Source organism: Hypanus sabinus, chromosome 11, assembly GCF_030144855.1.
Source record: "Hypanus sabinus isolate sHypSab1 chromosome 11, sHypSab1.hap1, whole genome shotgun sequence".
Classification (NCBI taxonomy): domain Eukaryota; kingdom Metazoa; phylum Chordata; class Chondrichthyes; order Myliobatiformes; family Dasyatidae; genus Hypanus; species Hypanus sabinus.
The window spans coordinates 50,456,723-50,471,391 of NC_082716.1; the positions used below are offsets into that span (position 1 = coordinate 50,456,723).

A 14,669-nucleotide genomic window follows, 5' to 3' on the forward strand; every position below is an offset into this window, starting at 1 on the left:
GTCCACCGGTCCTCCAGTTTCGGGGTTTCAGTTCAGGGCTAACAACCCTAACAAAATAGTTACAGAAACAGTGATGAAGAATCTGAGTGCATTGGTATTCCTGAGTGTTCAGCTGGGATTTGTATGACTGACAGTACTGAAAACTGATTGGAAGCTACTAACATGATGAAGGAAGCCTTGAATGCTGCCAGAGATGGAGGATCTTCACTGCTTCCCTAAATGCCAGCGGCACGATGGTCAGTTAGTAAATTCATTTATGTTAATATGTGTAATATGCAAGATGTGTAAGTATTGTGTCATGGCAATGACATGCCTGTGTATGTACAGCAATGGGCTACTAAGTACACATCTGGCCTGGATGACCTCTTGAAACACTAGGTCTAGGCTATGAAGCTCACTTTAGACACTGGTCTCTCGGGTCAATTCCTCCTGCATCAGTTGTGGTTCCTGTCTGTGATCATATAAGAGTACTGTACTCTTATGCAGCCATCCACTTTTCATAGAGACATAAGGATTGAAAAAGGCCCTTCACTCCATCATTTCAATCATAACCAGTAAGCTCTATCGATCCATGTCCTATTCACCAGTACTTGGTCAGTAACCTACTATTCCTTGGGAATTCAACTGACGTTTCTTTAATGCTGTGAGATTATCTGCCTTTACCACCTTCTCAGATGTGCATTCCACATTACAAACCCCCTTTAGCTGGAAAAATTCTTCCTGAAATCCCCCTAAATCTTTTAGTCCTCAAATTAGACATCATCAAGGACCCCCATCATCCAGGCCATGCTTTCTTCTCGCTGTTGCCAATTGGAAAGGAGGTCTCACAGCAGCAGGTTCAGGAACAGTTATTGCCCTTGAACCATCAGGCTCCTGGATAACCTCATTCACTTCAGCAATGAACTGATTCCACAACCTATGTACTTTCTTACAAGGACTCTACAACTCATGTTTTCTGTTTGTTTGTTTGTTATTTATCTATCTATCTATTTGTTTATTTATTTACCTTTGTATTTGTATAGTTTCACTTCTTTTGCACATTGGTTGTTTGTCAGTCATATTGGTATGTGTGCAGTTTTTCATCATTTCTATTGTATTTCTTTGTTCCACTGTGAATGCCCACAAGCAAATAAGTTTCAGGCCGGTATATGATGACATATATGCACTTTGACATAAATTTCCTTTGAACATTAAACCTATGTCATCTGGTCTTAGACAACTCTGCAAGGGATAAAGTTTTCTCCTTAGCCTTCCCTACAATTTCAGTTTGGTATCTCTGTTCCTCTGCTGCCATTTTTCAGGTCTTGAGTTGGAGTATCAAGGTAGATTTATTATCAAAGTACACATATGTCACCATATACAGCCCTGAGATCCATTTTCTTGTGGGCATACTCAATAAGTACAAAAACCATAATATAATCAATGAAAAACTGCACCAAAAGGGCATTTTGTCAGTATGTAGAACACAATAAACTGTAAGAATACAAGAAGACATAATAATAATAATGAGAACATGAGACAAATAAGCAGTGAAGATGGGTGTATAGGTTGTGGGAACATTTTAATGCTGAGGCAAGTGAAGTTGAGTGAAGTTATCCCCACTGATTCAGGAGCCTGATGGTTGAAGGGTTATAACTGTTCCTGAACCTGGTGTTTGAGTCCTGAGGGACCTTCTTCCTGATGGTTGCAGCAAGAAGAATGCAGGACCTGAGTGGTGGGGGTCCCTGATGATGAATGTTGCTTTCCTCCAAGAGTTCACACAGATTTATGAAAAAAAAACATCTGTAGCTTGATTCAGTATTTATCTCCTTGTTACAATGTGGAAGCATGACATCAGTCAAAACTAGTTGATATCAGTGACTTGCAATTCTCAGAAAATTACTCAGTCTGCACCATGCTAATAGGGAAAACAATAAAATTCTAAATTTATGATATGAAACTTGAACCACTACTTCACACTAAAGAAACAGAGTTATCAAGTACAACTTGTGCCACATATCTTAAGTATATCCAATGACGAATAACATTTGTACTTACACAGTTCTACTGAAGGCTAACATAGAGCAAAAAACATTTTATCAACATCCATCTTGCTTCTGAAATGCTGCCCAAATGACCTAATAGTTATCTTAGTCTATTTCTCAGTAGTTTTCTTCTTGGCTTCATGCTACTATGGAAAATTTGAATAGCTTTTGCCTTGGGATATGTTAGTGCTATCAGTTAAAGGAAGGGTGGCCTCAGTCTCTTTCAAGGCTGAAATCTATGTATTGTCACTAAAGAGTACAGCAAGATAAATGAGAAACCATGCTCTATATAGATGAGATTATTATAAGATAGTCTTGCCTCAAAAGTAAGGATTTTGTTCAGTTAGAAGGTGGAAACCATGTGTCGATATACTAAGAACTAAGATTCCAGTTATATCTTTAAAAAAAATAAGCATTTGTCATGTTATTTGTCACCTTTGAATTTTAATAAAGAACACAAAGATCCCACACTTTCAATATCAGATTAAATGTTGGAATTTTATTGATCAGTTGATGGTCCCTGATATTAACTTATTCTATCTGGTATAAGTTACAAGATGGTTGTGTGATATCTTTGCATCTCCATTCTTATAAATGCTGAGAAAAGTAAGAAATCCAGGAGATTCCAAGGAACTAAGTTTTTTTTTGCTATTTCCATTTATTCTTTAGACAATCTGCCACAAAGTTCTTACAAATCATGCAAGAAAAAATCAGAGATAAGTATTAAATTTCGTAAACTGGAATATCATGCAAGTGGTGGGAAGTTCTGTTGGGGTAATGTATTGGCATGGATGGAAGATTGGTTAACCAATAGAAGGGAGAGAGATGTTTCTCTGGTTGGCAGTCAGTGGTAAGTGGAGTGCCCCAGAGGTTTATGTTTGGCCCACAACTGTTCACAATATACATTAACAATATGGAGGAAGTGCCAGGAGTGTAGCACAACCTAAGTTTGCTGATGATACTAAACTGAGTGGAAAAGCAAACTGTGCAGAGGATGAAGAGAGTCTACAGAGTGATGCGGATAGGTTAAGTGAGTGGACAAGGGTCTGGAAGATAGAATACAGCATTGATAAACACAAGGCCATCCACTTTGGAAGGAACATAGAAGACCAGATTATTAATTGAATAGTGAAAGATTACAGCAATCTATTGTGTAGAGGGAATTGGGAGTGCTGGTGCATGAATTGCAAAAGGTTGGTTTGCAGGTGCAACAGGCTATCAAGAAGGCAAATGGAATGTTAGCCTTCATTGCTAGAAGGATTGAATGTAAGAACAGAGAGATTATGCTACAACTGTATAGGTACGGCAAGGTTGCATTTGGACTATTGTTTGCATTTCTGGTTTCTTCACTTGAGAAAGATCATACTGGTTTTGCAGGTAGTGCACAGGAGGCTCATGAGGTTGATTCCAGAGATGAGGAGAGCTAGAGTGACCTGGAACTATGCTCACTAGAACCCAGAAGAATGAGAGGGGACCTTAAGGAAACATAAAATTATTAAGGGGATATATAAGATAGAGGCAGGAAAGATGTTTCCACTGGTAATTAAAACTAGAGGACAAAGCCTTAAGATTCAGGGGAAACAGATTTGGGATGGAGATGAGAAGAAGCTGTTTTTTACCCTGAGAGTAGTAAGTCTATGGAATTATCTGTACAGGGAAGCAGTAGAAGTTACCTCATTCAAAATATCTAAGAGAGTTAAACTGAATTTTTGCATAACTGGGGAGTTAAGGGCAATGAGGAAAAGGCAGATAGATGGATGTGAGTTAATCACCAGATAAGCCATGATCTTTTATTGGATGATGGAAAAGTCTCAACAGACCAAATGTTCCCTCCTGCTCCTATTTCTTGTTCTTAACTACTTTGTAATTGTATGCCACAGGGAAGGGTTATTGTATACCATTGCTAGATTTTCAAAAATGCTTACCATTTTTGCTGAGATCATAAAGGGTAAATACCAATGCAGCACTGAGTAAGTTGAACAGCATCTGTGGCAGGAAAGGAATTGTCAACATTTCAGTTCAAAAATTTGAATCAGGACCTGAGATTTCAACCCAAAATGTCTGACCCACTAAGTTCCTCCAGCAGACTGTTAGTTGCTCCAGATTCCAGAATCTGCAGTCCCTTTTATGTCTTTGTTAAAAACATTTTCTTTAGAATCTTCATATAGAAACTAGCTAATTAGTAAAGTTCCATTTTCCCACACTCAGTGGCTAATATCTACTGACAATCAAGTATGTATGGATATAAACTTCTGCTATATAATGCCCAACTAAAATTGTTCTTTTAATCATTCATAAATAAAAATCCATACTCTGTGTGCAAAATTTATTTTTTCATGGCTTACAATAAGAAAATAATTGAAACCCAAGATTCCAAATGAATAACACTATTTAAAACTAACTGAAACAACTTGTTCTTTCCTATGTTGAAAAATACTGGAATGCCTGGGAACTGGGAGAAATAGCAAAATTAAGGAACTTCAAAAATAAGATCTTCTATATGATGTCACATGATGTGCTACAATAATTATTTCCTATGTGGAGACCTTCAGCAGAAAGTAACTGCAGAAGATCACAAGACTTTTCTGAGAACAATCTCAAATCAAAGAACAAGTGCGAACCCTATGGTAAAAATAATAACAAGGAAAATGTGGGGTAAGCTTGAGTGTGTGTCAAACATGATCAGATGTACAGCTCAGCCCGGCACAAAATACAGATGGAAAGTTTAAAAGGGTCATCCCAATGAGAGGCGGTGAAGTAGTGAAAGTGATGCTGCCTGGTGTTTGTATTACATGCTATTTGCGATAGAAAGAAAAAGAAATATGACATTTAATGTTAAGATGTAAAGAGATGATTTTGCTTTTCCATCATGGTTTAGAAAGGTGCAGCACACCCAGTTAAAACACTTAATTTTCTCCTTTATTTTTATTCTAGTATTTTTGCGAAGCTCGGTACACTCCTGACAAAAGCAGCCTCCTGAGAGGATCTTGTATATTGATCCAAAGATGTAAGTAGCATCAGGAAATTTTATCCAGTGTCGTTTAATCCTTAATGAACACCATCAAATATAAATCAATTGGTCATTTATCTCAATGGTGTTAATGGAGTGATATTTTACATGAGCTCCCATGTTTGGTTCAAATATTTCAGAATTGTTAAAATGAATTTTCAGACATTCTGAAGGTGAAGGTACTGCATACATTCTTATTTTAAAAATCAAATCAAAATTAAATTTACACTTGAACATTTGTGGATGTTCCAGATTGATAACTCTTGTTTTGAGACAAAATATAAGGACAGTGAAACACGATAAGTTAAAAAGAGGTCATTTATACTACCTAGCCAGACCCTCACAGCTAACACACATTTCCATTGTCTAGTCTCCTAATGTGAATACATCTATCAATATATCCAGTCAAGATATTCCAAACATTTTCAAATTTAGGAGAAACAATATTTATTTTATTGTAAATTAACCTTCTCATCATATTACTCTGTGGTAAATTGCTAGATTTGCAGGATATATATGATTAAAATTTATAAGCTTCAGAAATGCTTTTCTAGACGATATATTTATCTAACATTTTTATTGAAGCTCATCCTCCTTTACACTTGAATTCATTTTTCTTTAAACCTGTCTAACCTATACATTTCCATTTTTAGCTTGGTAAAAAAACTTTGCACAGTCCTAATTTGACTAGTGTATTAAAGAAACCTTGTTCCAACTGTTCAAACTCTGTGTTCCCACATTTTATTCACTTTAATTATTGCACCATCATGTCTAGACAATGAAAAAACAGAGTCTACAGTAGACTCCAGGTTATTTTTATATTCTCCCAGTGCTAATTCATCATGCAATGGATGACTGATGCACACTTTTTCACTCAATATGACATTTATCAATAGATTCAGGATCAGTTCCTGAAGATTGGAGAGTGGCTAATGTTATCCCACTTTTCAAGAAGGGAGGGAAGGAGAAAACGGAGAACTATCGCCCTGTTAGCCTAACGTCAGTCGTGGGAAAAATGCTTGAGTCCATTATTAAGGACGAAATAGTGGCACATCTTGATGGCAGTAATAGGATTAGGCCGAGCCAGCATGGATTTACCAAGGGCAAATCATGCTTGACTAATCTGATGGAGTTTTTTGAGGGTGTAACAAGGATGTTAGACGAGGGTAAGCCAGTGGATGTTGTGTACCTAGATTTTCAGAAGGCATTCGATAAGGTGCCACATAGGAGATTGATGAGTAAAATCAGAGCTCATGGCTCATGGCAGGGTTTCAACATGGATAGAAAACTGGTTGGCAGATAGAAAGCAAAGGGTAGCAGTGAATGGGTGTTTCTCGGACTGGCTGGAGGTGACTAGTGGGGTACCACAGGGCTCTGTATTGGGACCACAGCTCTTTACGATTTATGTCAATGATTTAGATGAGGGCATTGAAAACTATATCAGCAAATTTGCTGACGATACTAAACTGGGTGGCAGTGTGACATGCGAAGAGGACGTTAGGAGAATACAGGGAGACTTGGATAGGCTGGGTGAGTGGGCAGATACTTGGCAGATGTCATTCAATGTGAATAAATGTGAAGTTATCCACTTTGGAAGCAGGAACAAGAGGGCAGAGTATTGTCTGAACAGTGTAGAGTTAGGTAAGGGAGAAATGCAAAGAGACCTAGGAGTCCTAGTTCATCAGTCAATGAAGGTGAATGAGCAAGTGCAACAGGCAGTGAAGAGGGCAAATGGAATGTTGGCCTTTATTACAAGGGGAATTGAGTACAAGAGCAAGGATGTCCTTTTGCATTTGTACAGGGCCCTGGTGAGACCACACCTGGAATATTGTGTACAGTTTTGGTCTCCAGGTTTAAGGAAGGACATTCTGGCAATTGAGGAAGTGCAGCGTAGATTCACTAGGTTGATTCCTGGGATGGCAGGGCTGTCTTAAGCAGAGAGATTGGAGAGATTGAGCTTGTACACACTGGAATTGAGGAGATTGAGAGGGGATCTGTTTGAAACGTTTAAGATAATTAAAGGATTTGATAGGATTGAGGCAGGAAATATGTTCCAGATGTTGGGAGAGTCCAGTACCAGAGGGCATGGATTGAGAATAAGAGGTCAGTTATTTAAAACAGAGTTGAGGAAGAGCTTCTTCTCCCAGAGAGTTGTGAAGGTGTGGAATGCACTGCCTCGGAAGATGGTGGAGGCCAATTCTCTGGATGCTTTCAAGAAGGAGCTAGATAGATATCTGATGGATAGGGGAATCAAGGGATATGGGGACAAGGCAGGGACTGGGTATTGATAGTGAATGATCAGCCGTGATCTCAGAATGGCGGTGCAGACTCGAGGGGCCGAATGGTCTACTTCTGCACCTATTGTCTATTGTCTATCAATATTAAATTTAATTTAACATTTATCTGTTCAACTCCAAATTTGATAGGAATCATCCTGTATATCACTCCTTCCCATTTTCAACATTATCTATAACTTTTTTAATATTATAAACAGATTATATCTGTGCCCTTGTGGTAATTTTTCCTATACAAATTATATAAATAAAATACACAAATGTGTAAGTGAGCAGAAAAGAAAACACAAGTGTTTTGTAAAAAAGAGCATCAACAGCACCTAGGCAGATCTGTCACTCCATCCCTGCGTTACAAAAGCCACACTTGCAGAAATGTGGTTCAGATGCATAACTCCACCATCATAGTCTGATTATCTGAATTATTCTCCTATCAGGCAAAACTTTGGGTCACCCTTTAATCCACTTGGCTGCAAAATTTTCTGTTCAGGAAAGAGACAATATCAATTTAAAAACTGAAGGAAAACAATGCTATCACCATGCACAACCTAAATAGGTTTATTACTACTAAAAATTAAAAGTATTATTATTGAGGGGAATTATACTCCAAAAGTTTTGGTGATAATAGTAATACCTTATGATACTTGCAGGTGAAGAAAATAAAGTCATTACTATAAAGCATTAAAATTTGACCCATAAACAAAAACAGGTCCAACTCGTTAATGCTGATGAAGGATCTTCGTCAACTTTTTCTATTTACCTATATTTGACTCAAATCCCTCTAAACCTTTCCTAGCATCAAAGCCCAAAGGTCAATAGCTGACTCAGATCAAAACCCAAAGGTCAATCAGAGGTCCAGATCGAAGTCTGAAGGCCAAATGGAGGATCGTAAATTGAGGCCCAATGACCTCAACCCTAAATCTGTAAATCCACATGTCCTCTGGAGGCTGAAGACAGCCTGTCCTGAAATTAGAGACTGTGTACTGTATAGTGCAAAAGTCCTAAGCACATGTAAAAAAATTCAGCAAATTGAAGATGCTTTCAAAAATAATGCAATGAAAAGTTTCTAAATATCAATACATTTACTACAGAGAGCAGTAAATGGTAAAAGTACTAAATCAAATCAATATTTGGTTTGACCAACTTTGCCTTTAAAATTGCTTCAATTTTCATAGGCACACTGCCGTGCAGCTTTTTAAGAAAGTCAGCTGGTAGGTTGTACCAAGAATCTTAAAGAACTTGCCACAGTTGTTCTGTAAATTTTGGCAGTCTCATTTGCTTCTGTCTTTCCAGATAATCCCAGACAGCTTCAATGATGTTAAGATCAGGGCTCTGTGGAGACCGTACCATCTGTTGCAAAATTCCCTGTTCTTTGTTTTCCTGGAGATGTAGTAGCTCTTTATGACCTTGGTCGTGTATTTGAGGTGACTGTCCTGCTGCAGAATGAAGTTGGGATTGATCAGATGCCTTTCTCATGGCATCTAATGGTAGATGCTTGTACTTCTTAGCATTGAAGATTCCATTAATTCTGACCTGATCACAAACTGTAGTTGTAGAATTGCAGCCCCAAACCTGCAGGGAACCTCCACTGTTTCACTGTTGGCTGCAAACACTCATCTGTGTAGCACCCTCCAGCTCTTCTATGGACAAACAGCCAATTGTTTGAGCCAAAAATCTCAAATTTTGACTAGTCATTCCAGAGCACTTGCTGCCATTGTTCAGCTCTCCAATCGATGTGTTTTGTGCATTGTTGAATCTCTTGACATTGTTTCAACTTCAAAGGAATAGCTTTTTGGCAGCAACTTTTCCATGAAGTACTTTTCTGACAAGACTTCTGGGTTTACTTGGATTCCAGTGGTTTCTTTGAGTTCAGAGATGATATCCATGCTGGACCTCTTCTGATTTAGAATGCACAACAGTTTGATGTATCTCTCATCTGCTGCACTCAGCTTCCATAGCTTACCACTGCATTTCTGGTCCTCAACTTGCCTGTTTCTTTGTTCTTCTTCAGAAGAGCTTGGACAACACATCGTGAAGCTCCAGTCTGCCACAAAATTTCTGCTTGAGAGAGACCTTGTTCACACAGGATGACCACCTGCGTCTTGGTACTTCGTTCACTTCTGCCATGGTGTAAGAATTGATTTTTTTGAAGGTTAAACAGTCGCATCTGCCACATCCTCACCTTTTAGTTTGGTGGTCTGTCACCCAGTTTGATTCATTCTACAAATGTTTTTGTTTGAGTTCATCCGTTTTAGTTTATCATGTCATTGATCATTAGCATCCTAATTGTTATGGATTATATACCTACAAAATAATCAAGTTTTATGTAAAAAGTGGTCTATTGCTTAATATGTATCTTTAACAAAATACAAAACTTTCACTGTAACATTATTTTTGGAAAATGAATGTTTGGAAATCTAACGTTTGCTCTTTTCTGCAGAACCACTTTTGCAGAAGACAAAATACAAACATCAAAAACAAAATTTATATGAAAAAAGCAACAGTCAGGCAGCATCTATGGAAATGAATAAACAGTCGATGTTTCTGGCCAAGACGGTTCCTGAACCTGGTAGTGTGAGCTCCGTACCTTCTTCCTGATGGCAGCAGCGAGAAGAAAGTTTGGCCTGGGTGGGGGTTCCTGATGATGGGTGCTGCTTTCTTGCGACAATGTTCTGTGTAAATGTGCTCAGCTTTACCCGTGATGGACTGAGCTGTATTTACAACTTTCTGTTACTGTTGTAACTTGATACATTATGCCATCTCTCATTCTCAATAATTCAGCTGATGGACACAAGCATACAAAATACATTCTTCACTGCCCTTCTTGTATGACCACTTTCAATGAATAATAAACTTGCATTCCCAGCTCCCTCTGTATATCAACACTTCTAAGATTCCTGCCATTTATCCATATATCCTATCAGAATTTGACTTCAGATCCTTTGCTAATTATGCAACTTACTGGGGAATTTGGTTTCTGTTTCTCTGAATCAATATATCATGTCACTAAATTGTCAATACATACGTGTATATAATATTTGGCATTTGTGAAAACTTGCACTGTAATCAGTATAATTTACATAAATCCATATATTGAGTCCATTTGAGAAATTGTAATGTGTATTATATCTGGCAAGAACTTTCTAGCCATGCTGATTGTGCCATTAGTAAAATTTTAGTCAACAAATTAATTCCTTACATTTGCAGATTAGACATAAATAGATTGAAGGTAGTCTCAAATTTAATTGCTGTGCTTCGTCAATGGAGTACATTGAAATAGACCACCACTGCATTTACAGGCAACTGTCATGTACTCTCATTAATATAATGGAAATTTGCCCATACATAATTTACAAATTTTATCAAAAATTTTGGGATTTGGAATAAAAATGTGCTCATATGAATTTTATGTTAAAAAAAAGTAAATAAAAATTCAGCACATTGTAGATGCCACTGTTTTTCATAATGGGAAATAGTGATATAGACTCTTTTCAAGGAATGAAACCCTTACCATGATAACAGTCATTCGCATTACAAAGCCCAAGTTACTTCACAGAGCCATACTCTAAACAAATGGGTGCCAGGTCAAAGAATAAAATATTTGGAAGGTTGATTGAAACTTGCCAAAGGAGTTTTAAGGAAAGTTCCAAAAAAATGAGGGAGTTCTTGATGCAGAAAAGTTTAAACTGGGAATTCCAGACTTTTGGGCTAAAGCAACTGGAACTACCGGTTGATTTGACATAAACAAGAGGAAATCTGCAGATGCTGGAAATCAAGGCAACACACACAGTCAGGCCAAAGGATCTCGGCCTGAAACGTCGACTCTATTTTTTTCCATAGATGCTGCCTGGCCTGCTGAGTTCCTCCAGCATTTTGTGTATGTTGCTTGGTGAGACAGTAGGGAAGTGAAAGCACATCAGTGGAACCAAAGATGAAGGTTATAGCACTGCAGAATGCTATGAAGTTTGGAATGGAAAACACCATGAAAGAAACATATTGTAAATGAAATAACGTAGGTCAGTGAAGACAGAGATGATGAATGAATAGTGGTTTAAGGCAGCAATGCTGTTGAATGAGCAAAGATTAACAGATGCTCTACCTCCTACTAGTACTTCCAACGTTCTCTGTTTTCATTTCTGTTTTCCGGCACTGGCGTATTTTTTATGCCTTTTAATTACTTAAAATATTTTGTTCCTGGTCTAGCCTGAAATCCCCCAGGCACCTTTCACTTTACTTCTCACTTGAGCTTTGGCTTTGAATCCCTTTCTTGTGATCTTAGTGGTAACAGCAATCCAGAAAGAAACTGCCAAGCCAGATACTAAATTATTGTAGTAGGTCAATTCATTTTGATCCAGGCACAGCAACACCTACTTATAAAATTCTTCAAATGTGTTTTAATTATTCATCTTTATTTAATACAGATTTTCCTAACTATCACAGCTTTTAGGCTTAGAAAGAGGAAAATCAAATACGTTTCTTATTTCATGTAAGATTAGAACCTCCAATTCGTAACAACAGGTAGCCTTTTTAGTGCTGTTTCTGATTATCTACACTAGTGGATAAAAAATTGTAGTATTTGCTTGTCCCAACTACTGTTGGTTCTAGCTTCGGTGTTCAGTGTTGTTTCTGGCTCCTTTGCAACTAGCACACTGCAAGTTTTCCATCTACTGCTGTCCCAAGATGCTGAATGATATGAATGAAGGTGACAAGAAGAAACTGAAAGATTAAGAATACATGTCAGCCAGGAAACAAAGAAAGTGCCAATGTTAAATGGAAAGAGGCTGAGGAAAGTGAAGAATACCAATGTTAACCAGTGTTAATGATACTGGTATCATTAAATTGAGAAACCTGTTTTTGAAAAGTGTGGGAGCTTGTACGAGGGGAAAAGGCTAGATGGATTAAATTCATTGTAAAAGGGAGAAGAACGCAAACATGAAAAAAAATGGAAGAAAAAGAGTACCAATATAAACTCGGGAAAGAAGAAGGAAATTCACATGAAATAAGGACAGTAAATAATACCTGCATGAGTAACTAGAATGAAGCTTCAATTTAGAAAGGAAGAGTTGTAACAAGAAGTGAGAGAGAATGTAATATAAAACAATCTCCCTTGAACTGTAGAAATAACAGGAAAAAAGAATGAAGTAGGGCGCCTTCATGTCACTGTGACCACTGTGAATGTAGTTTAAATTTTTTAAAAAGCTTTCACATGAGAAGATTATAATGAAGAGTCTTTGCACATTTGTCTTCACATCTGTAGAAGAAGAACCGCTAAACTTTCATGAAACCTTCAATTTCTCTGCCTAGATGACGATTTAGCGTTATCAGAAAATAAATTAAGGTATAATTAAAAAATTAACTCATTGGTATTTTCTCACTTTAGTATGAATAAGCTGGCATTTCACCTTTTCATTCTGCATGATTTGAATAAATGAAACAACATGACAATGCACAGAAAGGTCAACAAGAAACATAATAATAGTAAGGCAGCAAGACATATGAGCGTAATTAGTCTATTCAGCCCATTGAATCCATTCCACGAGATCATGGCTGATTTATTTTACCTCTCAACCCCATTCCCCAGCCTTCTCCCTATAACCTTTAAAGCTTTTATTAATCAGGAACCTATCAAGCCCCTCCCCCCACCTCACTTAAATATATCCAACGTCTATGTCTTCACAACCATTCATGGTAATAAATTCCACAGATTTACTACCCTGTGGCTGAAGAAATTTCACCTCATCTCTGTTTTAAATCCCACCTCATCTATGTCCTTCCATTCTGAGTGTGTGCTCTCTGGTCCTAAATTCTCCCACTATTGGAAACATCCTCTCCAAGTCCACTCTACCTAGGCCTTATTCAATATTCAGTAGGTTTCAATGATATCCCAGCTTTATTCTTCTAAACACCAGTGAGTACAGGCCTAAAGCCATTGTTCATCATGCATTAATCCTTTCATTCCCAGGATCATTCTCGTAAACCTCCTCCGGATCCCATCCAGTACCACGACATCCTTTCTTAGATAATGGTGCCAAAAACTGCTCACAATACCCCAAATATGGTCTGACCAATGTCTGAGCTTTGCATTCTTGCTTTTACATTTTAGTCCTTTCATTTCCAATTGATACTCTTACACATTTCTCATTCACTGCTTTTCGACAAGACACAGTTAATAAAGTTTCTGAGGAACCCAGTAAGGTTAAATGCAATGCAAGAAACTGCACCAGGTGAATTTCAAGACAGCTCAGGATAAGGGGCTTGGAAAATTTAAAGGAAAGCTGGTAACTGGGTTCCCAATATATTGAAGGGGGTGTGGGAGCCTTGGACCACAGCATGCTGAAGTTTCTATTGGGATCTAGTATGTTGAATGGAATGTGAGAACCTTTAATGCTAGCATGTTGAAGGGATCATGGGAATCCTGAGCCCCTGTTTGTTAATTAAAAGGATGCGCAATAGCACTTGGTGAGCTGAATGCCAAATGATTGGAAAAACAATTACTGAAGTTTGACCATAGATGCAGCACAGTCCATCCAACAATGATTGACCCAGATATTATCAATGAGTCTGTAGGTAATGCTACATATTATTCCTTATGGAGAGAGAAATAGTACTTCACCCTGCAGCATAAATTTTAGGTTTGATAATTCATTCTGTATCCAAGAAAAACCAAAAGGGTTTTGCACATGGATTCTCATCTAAGAAAAATAACATTTTGAAAATGCTATTTAAAACTCATTTATGAATTGATAAAAAATGGCATTTTTGCTTATAATGTCACTATTTTCTGGCAGTTTGCATTGACAACTAATGAAATGGAAACAGTGGGCGGAAAAAAGAATAATGGATGAAATTTGATTTAGTGCAGATTTCAATAAGACGCAAAGTTATAATATATCCGCTCTGCGCTATATATTAGGATGTCCATAACCTTTATCAGATACTGCAAGTAAAAAGAAAATTGTGTCTAAAATGGTGCCAACTTTTATGAGTTACCTCATTACTCTCAAGTACGGAGAAATTTGAAATTAATTACATGCAACTGCATTTACAAAATTACCATGTCTATTTAAGGATACTGTGGTGGGTGAAACGAAGGATGTTAACATAATTTACATTTCACAAAAGGTGTGAATACTGCAAATTACCATATCTTAAAGTAAGAAGGAAAACAAATTACATGATGTAATGTAAAACTGCATGCAATATCGATAATTATGGTCTTTCAAATTACTAATGCGTCCATTAACATTTTCACATATTTTGCACTGTGTAAGCAAGGTTCTCAAAGCTAATTGACCTCATCCTTTCCAATCTACCAGCTAAGCATGCATTTGTCAGTGACAGCAT

General features: G+C 37.5%; 1 protein-coding gene and 2 long non-coding RNA genes across 6 annotated transcripts in view; 2 read left to right on the forward strand and 1 right to left on the reverse strand.

Moving 5' to 3' along the window:
- LOC132401945 (uncharacterized) overlaps positions 1-3,939 on the forward strand; it is an 83,060-nt gene extending 79,121 nt beyond the window's left edge. Inside the window, exon 4 of the long non-coding RNA XR_009514759.1 lies at positions 2,694-3,939. This is a non-coding gene — a long non-coding RNA (uncharacterized LOC132401945). The remainder of the gene's footprint in view (positions 1-2,693) is intronic.
- The window catches only part of fggy (FGGY carbohydrate kinase domain containing), a 302,066-nt gene that overhangs the window by 226,713 nt on the left and 60,684 nt on the right, over positions 1-14,669 (reverse strand). The gene's annotated exons all lie outside the window — the stretch shown is intronic.
- LOC132401944 (uncharacterized) lies at positions 4,025-10,427 on the forward strand. Its single transcript, XR_009514758.1, has 3 exons — positions 4,025-5,031; positions 9,337-9,455; positions 9,766-10,427. It is a non-coding gene; the product is annotated as an uncharacterized LOC132401944 (long non-coding RNA).